The following is an 11,953-nucleotide window of genomic DNA, read 5'->3' on the forward strand; positions in this document are numbered from 1 at the left end:
TAAAGGAAATGATAAGTTCAGATAATTAACCCTTAAAAAGATCCATGAAGAACAAAAAAACTACCAGGTTTTTTCAAGAAAATGAATATTATCTTAATTTAACTTCATCGATTTGAGACACTTTTTTTTACTTGTAACATTGAGTTACGTTTTCATTACATTTAAAGTTGAAAAAATCATATATAGTTATTGTTTCATTTCATTGTTACTATCTAAACTAGATTAAATACTTACTTTATATTTCGGACTACGTAATAATAGGTCAAAACGGCTGTCCAGTGCTTCCAGGTTTTCCATGGTAGTCTAGCTTCAATCGACTAATGATTTCAACTATAAAATCAATTTGTCAGTTTATTAATTCATGTTTATTAAACTTTCAACTTGCGATTTCTCATTCAAATAATAGTTGCTATTTATAAGGTAAATATATTCTACAATAAACCTTTCTTCTACACAAGTACAGTTTTTACATTTTTATACTACCAAATAATAGATAAATATAAACATTATTATACTATAGATTGAATCAACTTGGTATTGTTTGCTTTGAGTCCCAGAGTAAAAATCAACTCTGGGATGCAGATAAATCCCGCTGGCGAATCCCAATTAGAACGAAACGCGCGTCCTAGATTCCACTGTTAGCCACTACTCCATCTCTGCTTATTGATTGAATTATTTTAACGAAGATTTGTTTACTGAACATATCTAACATTTTAAATACCAAACCCTACACTTTGATCACATTTTATGAACACTAATAAAATCCATAATTAAAGATAACTGGTTAGATCGAACATTATAAGTTATTCATTCTTTTAATTTATTCATAAAGGTATAATTTGTTTAAACATTTCATCAGCCCCTTCGCAGGAAATCAATAGAATTGATAAGAACCAATCCGGATATGTTTTGTTTTCTTTGATTTCTCAAAAAAACTTCTCTCCCTTTATACTTCGTTTTTTTTCTTCATCTTAATCTACTTTACTTCATTCCGTTTTTCACTTTTTGTTCTGTAGTAATGATGTTCAAATTCTACTAGTTCAATATACCTTCTTATCAAGTTAAACAAAACTGTTTCATATTCAATGCTATAACTAGTCTGTATTTGACTAGACAATAATACGTTTGATAAAGACATATACATATATAAAAACAAAAAGGGAGAGTTATTCTAAATCTTTTAGTATTTTCATCGTTGAAATCATGGGTCAATTGAAGCTAGACCACCAAGGAAAACCTGGAAGCACTGGACGGCCGTTTCGTCCTATTGTGGTGGTCTAGCTTCAATTGACGCACGCTTGCAAGTATGAAAATACTAAATCTCCACAAAACCCCTTCCTTTAGTATTTACTGTTTTTTTCTGTTAAATAAATAATGAATCTTCAAAATTCATATCTGTATAAGATCAAAGATGAAATGAACACTATAATCAATTCTTAAGTAATACTACACTGTTATAGTCATCTAATGAATTTTTCTTCATTTCTATTATTTGACTTATTGACAAGAACATATTTCTATGCCAATATAGATTTTTACGTAATAAACAACCAATGTAATGTTAATTAAGTGGAATACCTTAATATAATGTTCAATATTTATACCTTATTATCTCATTTACTATGTTCATTGAATTAGTTTCTGTATAGTTTTTCTGGTTTTCAATAAATACTATTTTGTGTGATAAATCTTAAGAAAACATTTGGACTTCTGTTGACTGACTGTTATGCTTAAAGTAATAATAATGATAATAATAATAGCAACAATACAGTTCTTCTATTGATGGATTTTAGTATAGTGAAGTTGTTTTTCTTTTAAATTTAAAAGTGTTGTTAACTCTTAGTTACCACTGGAACATTGAATAAGTATTTCCTTATAATTAGAATATTATTTTTATCAATACACATTGATGAAATTGTTATCAACGTTAACTTGTACTAAAAAATCACATTCAATTTAAATTTGAACCAATGGAATATTTTAAGGTACTAAGGGTGTACAGTGTTAATAGTGTATTACAGATAGCATCTGACAAAGGAATCTATTATATCTATATCATATATCATTTAAGACACTAGCTAGAAACATTTCTATCCTAGTGCTGGTAATTTTAAAGAAATTATTTGCAATGCAACTTCTGAAGGGGTTTCATAAATACATGGGTTTTTCAAGTTTATTAAATGCCAATTTGAACACGTAGCATTTAACTCAAAAAATCAAACCAATGGCACATATATACAAAGTGTTTTATTTTATCTAAATACTACTTAAATCAGAATTTTTTTCGGATAAAACTATGAATAAGAAAGTAATATGAGTAGTTTGCGCTGACAGATTTTGTTTTATGAAAAAATTTATAAAAATAATTTGATAAAGTAAAACAGCCACTTGTTTCCAATAACACTGAAAATTTCTACACCATACATCTTTTGATATAATAAATCGAAACGATATTAGTTCATTTGTATATTGTTGAGGTATTGTAGTGGTATGAATAGTAAACATACTCTGTCTGGCAGTTTTCTGTCAGGATGATATATATATATATATATACCAACTGGATGAGATTAGCATTGAATATATCATTAAAATATGTTGTCATGGAATTTGTCGAGCTGATCTAGTAGTTTTATTGATTTAAGACTTACATTTTTAGTCGATAGCAGCATAATATTACATAACAAAAGACCTGGAATAAATATGATCCTATCCATGTTTTACACTTTGTATCAGCAAAGCAAAAGAAAATCAAAACTAGAATGAAGGCAAGAGACGGGGAATAATAACACAACTGGCTAGATAACATTGATGATAATAGTGAAACATTCATCCTTGGTCAGTATTACTGCATAAAATCTACCAAGCCACCAAAATAAGAGTAATTATTCACAGAGTTTTGTAAGTAATCGGGCTCCGAAAGTGATTGAATATCAAGCTTCATACCTTAGATATTTGATAATTGATTTTTAAACTATTAAACTTCTAAGAATCTACCTGTTAAAATATAAGTATATATAGGCAATGAATTCATAAGGAAAATACCGATACCATTACTAGGGAGATTCGTTTTGCTTTTACAGGAATATTCCATGTAAAACGATAAAGAGTTTTGTTTGTAGTCATTTATTTTTTTATCTTCTCCTTTAAAATACGCGAAGGCCTTTCTTAAAATGAATCTTTCTAAAAGCATTTCAACTTACTCATTGATATTCATTGATTTTTAAAATTTCAAGTATTTTTCGAAAAACAGATTAGTAAATCAAAAGTGAAATGACGTAAAGGTCTTCACTGATAAACACTTATAAGTTTATTCAAGTCTTTATATACAGGTTTGAGAAAACCCTCGTCTCAACGTTTTCTTTATGTAGATAGGTTTATCATCGAAAATATATTTAACTCAAACAAATAGCTATATGGTTTGGTTGTGTCAATAGTACTTAGGTTTGCATATACTCAATGAATGAATTAAAAGTCAACTAACACAAGTGTTTTTTTGTAATTTTCAGTTGAAAGGTACTTTTATTTATTCAAATGAATTTAGAAAAATACATTATCGATTGTTATTAAAGTGAAATAAAAGTGAATTCTACATTTTTTTTCACATTTAGGTCACTTTCTTTACTTCAACAAAGTGATAAAATCTGACAAATTATTGAAAAATACAAACAGTTTTGTCCTGGTATGAAACTCATCAACAAAACCAGTAATGTACAATACTTTTCTTTAATAATTTAACGGTAGCTTATACACTGGAAATAACCAAATAATGTAGTCGAAAAATATAATACTTGGGAAGTGAGTATCCACAGTTCTTTGTTAGGTATTGTATTATCAAGGATTCAATAGACACTACTCTATATTATTTTTCTCTCTAAGCGTATGCGCTGTTTTAATGTATGTCTAAACTTTGCTTTATGGTCATATGCTGATTATATTTGTGGTTAATGACTATCAATGGAATTCAAGTTGTGTATTTTGTCTAAATTTGAAACTTTTCAGTTGTATCATACTATAAGTCACTAAGTGAAAATATAATCTGTAAAATATCTTTTCTTTTCTAGTGCTTTGAGTAAGCACTTCAAAACAACATTGAATCATTAAGGTATATTTTATAAATTACTTTGATATCTAACCAGTCGAGCTAACCGAATTATGTAATCAACAATTATTTTTCCTAACAAATAATTTTCAGTAACTGATTAAACGAGATTTTAAGTAAGGGGCATTTATGTAAAATTCAGTAATTTTATAGTTAAAATCATGAGTCAATAGATGCTATTGATAAACCAAGAATAAAACGGAACATTTTATCATCGATTGTTTATGAACTGGATGAACAAATTGATCGTTTCTAATATACGCAAAAACTTGTTAATTGTATTCTAACCTCAGTTTATTATGTCACATGTAATATATATATATATATATATATATATATATATGTAATTCGTTTCGCTTGAACTTTTAATGTAAACAATGAAACTAACAAGTTTGTGTGAATACTGATTTTGTTTATAGAATAATTTAGGAATACCATAATCTGTGGGGTATTTTTTTATGTTTTATACGTTGAGACTTTATTAACGTAAGAATTCTGAGTTTTTCATTGACATGATTGACTAATTGGTCATAACGCTTATCATAGACTTATAGAGTAATGTTTCCAATTGTTTTAACTGTAAAACTTGACTTTATGAAAGGTCATAGATTTTGTACAAAAAAGGATTGAATAATTAAACGTGATAACTCATTTTAACGTAACGATTTGATTTTATTGGTCAGTGAATCACGTTTTCACTGATGTCACATCCTTAAGTATTACGCAGGAGTATAGAATAACAATGCCAATTTGATAAAATTTTAGTTATTATGAGGCTATTTTTATGTTACATTAGCAGTAATTTTATTGAGATTCAATGGACACAGATTACTGCCTTTTCAGGGGTATCATCGGTAAAAACCCAAGTAATTCAAGAACTCTATCACAAACTGAATCATTGACTGATTTAAAACGTATCTGATCTGCCAGACCGGATTATCAATACAAGTTGGTCATTGTGTACTGCATGATGATATATCGTCCAGTAGTAATTTTTTGTGTGGAATATAGTCATCTTTTTAAACGTATATATATAACAACAAATTGAATTTGAAGTAATATATTTAGTATTTAGATTTATGGTTCGCATATCAACCGAATTCACATACTGCTTCTATAGTATTTTTGATTAACAACAAGTTTAGAGAAAATTAAACAACTGGTTTTGTAAAACGTTTAACATATGCCTAACTTAAACGACAAAGGGAAACGAGTTAATAAAAGCATAAGTTATATTATTACATAAAAACTAAACCTGTTTGATGAACGTTATCAGCTTCTTCATTGTAGAATCCAACATAGTGAATCAATTAAGAATATTACCTTTGTCAAACCATCATAAGCAAACATGGATAGTGGCTAGCAGTGAAATCCAGGACACGCGTTTCATGCTATTTAGGACTCGTCGGCTGGATGTACCTCCATCTCAGAGTTGATGTTCACTCTGGGACTCGAACCCAGTACCTTTGGCTTCAAACGTCATCACGTTATCCACTCAGCTACTGAGTCCTGATAGCCACATGCTTGTGAATTAGGGCTATATCGGGGCAATACGCACAGTATGCACATAGGCCAATAAGAGACTGATCAATTGCAGCCCTGAACATCAATGGGAAGATTCAAGCAAATAATACTAAGTGGATTTATGTCAAACCACCAAACCAGACCAGTTCACCACTAAATAGAATGAATTCTAAATTGTTAAAGCAAAAACAGGTTTCAATCAACTACACAAATCATCACGAAACTGTGTGTATTTCATTAGTGAACAATTAAAACAAAACAAATAATCCAAAATAAGAATTAATCATTAGAATCTAAATAATAATAATAGCAAGTTACGAAATAAGCTTTAAATTTTCTTTTACAAAACTACAAAGATGGTAGACATCTTTTTCTTGCATTTTCATAGTTTGTCTAAAATATTTCTTTTGTATATTACAATAGAATACGGTATCTTATACAAAAATGTACTGAATGTTTGTTTTTCTTTTTTCTTTCCTTAAAATTACATTTTTCAAATGTTTAATCTATTCCTTCATTAGTTATTTTGTATTACCATTAGTGCTTCTTGCAAATTTTACGAATTCATTTGTATGCAATAAAAATTAATAATTATTATACTTTTCAACAATATATATATATATATATCTTAATAGTTGAGATCATGAATCAATTGAAGCTAGACCACCATGGAAACCCTGGAAGTACTGGACGGCCGTTTCGTCTAGCTTCAGTTGATTCATGATCTCAACTATTGAAATTACTATAATATCCACAAAAACCCTTTCTGAAAATATATGTATGTCATTACAGTAAGAATAAACTATAAGTCCTTTAATTACAAGATAAATAGTTTTTAGTCTACTTTAGAATTCTCATTTTCATTTATTATATTTCATATTAGATTTTGAGAAGAAATATTTCTGTCCATGACATTTTTATAGCTAATCAAATAGGTTACTATCAATTAGAAGTAGATTTAAGTCACATAGAAATAATATGAGTAACATTAATTCGACTGATATAATACTTTACATATTGATTGTTAATATTCATGAACACGTTTAGAAAAATAAATTATATATCACATTCTAACTTAAAAGTTATATATTACATAATCTCATCATTGATCATAAAGAATCAAATCTAAGCACGAATTTACTTTCATCAATATTTACTAGGTCAACTTTCATTGACTATCATAATTACATTGTTCTTTTAGTTACATTTAGATAATAAATACTATTGAGCCAGATCTTATTCTTTTTTTTTATTTGAAAGAAAAGGTTACAGCAGTACTAAAATGGTAGTCAGTTATCAGAATAGTCATAGAATGAAAAAGAAACAATCATCTCTGACATTACTATACAATTGTACTGCAATTATGAACATACAGAGAGTGTTGAGTGAAGAACAAAAATAACTAAGGACGATCACTAGAAAATTCATTTACTTATATGATACTTGACGTGTTTACCATTAAACATCTAATTATGTTTTAACGCAAACTAAAGATGGGAACATCCACAAAACCCCTTCTGAATTATAATGAGTTCATTTGTTACTTAAAAATAATCTAATTATTTTTAAAATTAATTTACAATTTAGTAATTTTTGTGTATTTATATTATTTTATTATCAGTTATCAAGATTGAATTTTAATTAATCTTTGTTGGTCAATCTATTTCCTGAGTGAACGCTTCAATATCACTATTTTACTATACATTCTATCATATATGAAATCGCGATTAACAGTGAATTCCAATAAGTAAGTTTCATTTTATCTAGGATTCTTTAAAGGAATGTAACTGCAACAATATTAATATCCTCACTGAGATCAAAATTCAATATCTATCGTTTTAGAGGCCAATGATTTACCCACTAAACAATTGAGTCTTTTTAGTAAAATACTTTTTTCAAAAGGCATACTATACCTTCGTAAGAGTTTGTATTATTCTGTCGTACAAACTATTATATTACTGGATGATTAAGCTTTTCATTTCAAAGAATAAAGAAAAATTTAAGAATATCTATTCAGTTTTCATTAGACTACATTAAACCCAATAAAAGTTGTATTCCCGTAAGCTTGAGTTGAAATATGTTGTTTTTTGAGTGCATATTTATGCTTTACAAAAGATAAGAATTTCCGAATCGCTTACACTCACCCTTTCTCTTTCTCCTGGTGATCGACTGGATCATGAAGACGTCAACATCTGGAGGGAAGCACGGGATACAATCGACAGCTTGGATGCAGATGGACGATCCAGACTTCGCAGATGATCTGGCTCTTCTATCACACACGCAACAACAAATGCAGGAGAATACCACCAGTGTACCACCAGCAGCAGTAGGTCTCCATATACACAAAGGGAAAAGCAACACTCTCAGATACAATACAACATGCACCAATCGAATCACACTTGACGGACAAGCTTTTGAGGATGTAAAAACTTCTACGTACCTAGGTAGCATCATCGATGAACACGGTGGATCTGATACAGATGTGAGGGCGAGGATGGACAAAGCAAGAGCAGTATATTTACAACTGAAGAGCATCCGAGACTCAAAACAACTCTCAACCAACACCAAGATCAGAATCTTGAATACAAATGTCAAGAGTGTTCTACTGTATGAGACGGAAACCTGGAGAACTACGGAAGCCATCATGCAGAAATTACAGGTGTTTAATAACAGTTGTCTTCACAAAATACTTCGGATCCGTGGGCCAGACATTATAAACAACATTCACTGTGGGAGACAACAAACCAGATTTCAATGGAAGAAAAAACCAAGAAGAAGCACTGGAAGTGGATAGGACATACATTGAGGAAATCACCTAACTGCATCACAAGACAAGTCCTTACATGGAGTCCTGAAGGTCAAAGGAGAAGAGGAAGACCAAAGAACACATTACGCCGATAAGTGGAGACAGATATGAGAAGAACGGGCAACAATTGGGTGGAACTAGAATGGAAGGCCTAGGACAGAGTAGGTCTGAGAATGCTGGTCGGCGACCTGTGGTCCATTGGGAGTAACAGGCGTAAGGAAGTAAATCAAGAGTGCACTTTCAATTATTCATAGATCAGGTGTAATTTTTAATACTCAAGGTAAAACGTTTCGGAAAGTCTGTATTCCTTTCTTGTCTTTCACCTATTTATAAACCACTATGTGGTGCACCAAATCACTTACATTTAACTACAAAATATCAAGACAGTCATCGAAAATAAAAATCACTTTGGAAATAAATGAATTCTTTCCATAGATAGTTGGTCAATCAGTCATTCACAAAACGTAAATTGTTGGACAAGTTTGCTACAATCTAAGCACAACGACGAAAATGTTACCACATAAAATCAAAAACGTAGAAGTAAAAAATCAATCATATTACAAATTTTAACAAAGAGGATGTGATTTGGAAGTAAACTGAAATTGAAAAATGGAAAGTACATGACATAATCAAAACTAAAGATCTGAAAGAAAGATGTCGATTTATGTCCTAGTGAAACTGATCATGGCCATACGGTATGCAAAGAGCATATATATCTGGTGCCCCCTTGTACTAATATTTATGTGTTCAAATGAATGCATGATGCAAACATAGTTCACGATAAAACTGAACCTCTTAGCGCGAATAAGTTCTACAGTATACAATTCCATAGAATTATATCTTGGTTAGATTTTCACTAATTTTCTTTCATCCTACTTATATGGCGGCTACCATTCGACAACTAAGTAAACATGTCCTTATGAGAGGAGTGAAGGTTTGTGTCTTGTGAAACCTGTAAATGATATAAAATACACACTGAAGTTATGACCGATGAGTAATTTAAATAGGAAGAATATATTTATAAAATCTCAGCGAATGAATTCGAAGTAAATTCAACGTTTCGCCTGGCAATTTAGTCCAGGCTTTTTCAAGGAAAAGTTTCTCACACTAACTCGGCGCCGAAATACTATGAAATTATTCGTTCTAATTTAGACGAAAGTTCTTATACAATGAGTAATTCGTAAGAAATACCTCAATTTAGCTCATACTGTTACACGTGCTTGTAGGCAGGTTATGGATTAAAACGTAATAAACCCTAAGTTTCAAACAATATTTCAGAGCGAACTGTTCACCAGTTGTATGAACATTTAAATGATAAAGTATAAGTGCGAATAGGTATCTTGAACTACTTGTAATAGGTTATAGTGTAATATCAAGTAATTACTTGATTAAATTAGATTCTCTTAGTAACAGGCATTCGTCACCATTGAGAGACGTATAACAAAACTATTTATTATGTAATTAGCGATTTGTAAAAATCTAAGGTCATCAATTTTCTACAAAACGATGGACATAGTACATACTTTCGATTTGTTAACCTGTATACAGAAAACAGTAAACATTAAATTAGCTAAGAATTCCAAATGAATTTGATTTTCTAAATAATCTGTATACTGGGGATCAAGTAACGACTAAGTTAGAATTTACGCAAAAAGTAGTTATTCTGCTCAGCTAACGTTAAGCTTCTTACATTTATAAACCTTTTCACCAATGAAATTAGAGCATTGGATGACTCCGGTTGATATCTTAGGTTTCTATCAGTAAGTTTCATGATGATAGCTAACGTTTTAACCGCCTTTTCTATCATGATTTAAGAAATAATGTAAAACAATCCACTTTCTATTTTCAAAGTACATAATTACACAGATCGAGAGCTGAATAAAAGCTTGAATTGATTTAGGTATATACAAAAGTATCAACTGGAAATTTAACTAAACAAGTCGAAGTTCCAAAATTAGTAATTTTCGCAACAAATAATAAGTTACAACTTAAGGTTACGAAATATCAAGACCTTTGTGTTCTGTGATTTTTGAGGTCTGAAATAAGGGAGTCAGTGAATACTCTCTCTGTAAAAGCGTATTTAGTAGAACTAGATAAATGGAACCATTGATACACAATGCAGCACCCAAGTGGTAATACGTTGACAAAACAAAGTTTATCGGACAGATTAAGCAAAAATATACACTCCTACGCATGTTTTGTTAATATATGTAGAATGTATTTCATTTCATTTCTCAAGTTTTTTTTTGAGAAACCGCCAAACAGTTTTTTTTAAAAAAACAAGATTATATTCACGAGAACACAAACTTTCAAATCATAATCAATCACCATTAGTCACTAGAAAGTAAAGTTTATGGTTTTAATTTTTGGCACATGAACAATAAAATATTATTTTCTTACAAATTATTTTTTATAGAAAGCCATGATATAATCGAGAATTCCTTCTTATTTCAAATCAACTAACAAAGATTAATTTGATAAAGTGAGGAGTAAAGGTAATAAACTAACGTAAAATAGAAGTCTTTACAATTCTTATCAACAATTACACTGAAATCATGTTTATAACTTAATAAAGTATAAAGCAGTGCAAGTAGACCTGAAGAAGTATGATTATCAATGTTTATGAAATTTGTGTATGGATTTATTTAGATATTTAGTTTCCTTTTTCTAAATATGTTTATGTTTGTGGGAGGGAGTGGGAAGTAGGAAGCTAATTTGATTCTTTTGATTATGTTGATTGATTTCGTTTGTTTATGAGTTTATAAATGTATCCAATTAATCTTTCACAGTTGAAATTATGAGTCAATTGAAGCTAGACCACCAAGGAAAACCTGGAAGCACTAGACGGCCGTTTCGTCCCATTGTGAGACTCCTCAAAATCATTGAGAAAGTAGGAAACATGTTTGATAGTATGTAATAGCTTGCATATTTTATATCTATTTACATTTTACTAGTAAACTAGAAATATGATACTGATCAACTAAGTGATATTTAAATAGTAACTAAAATATATACAATTGTTTACTTTGTTCTTATATCTTTGTTACTGGACAATAGTTAATATAATATAGGTCATATAAACAATTTTATTAAGAAATGACTAAATGTTTCTATACAGTTATTTCATAAAATCTACATCATGGTCTATTTAAATTGAAAAATTTGTTATGTACATCTTATTTTATTCATTTTATAAATTTAATTATTTAGTTTAACATATATATTTTTTCACGGTATGTGAATACAACAGTTAGAATTAAATGAAAGTTTTGTATTTATTACTTACTTCCTTACGCCTGTTACTCCCAATGGACCACAGGTCGCCGACCAGCATTCTCAGACCTACTCTGTCCTAGGCCTTCCATTCTAGTTCCACCCAATTGTTGCCCGTTCTTCTCATATCTGTCTCCACTTATCGGCGTAATGTGTTCTTTGGTCTTCCTCTTCTCCTTTGACCTTCAGGACTCCATGTAAGGACTTGTCTTGTGATGCAGTTAGGTGATTTCCTCAATGTATGTCCTATC

The sequence above is a fragment of the Schistosoma mansoni genome (assembly GCF_000237925.1).
Source record: "Schistosoma mansoni, WGS project CABG00000000 data, chromosome 2 unplaced supercontig 0108, strain Puerto Rico, whole genome shotgun sequence".
NCBI lineage: Eukaryota > Metazoa > Platyhelminthes > Trematoda > Strigeidida > Schistosomatidae > Schistosoma > Schistosoma mansoni.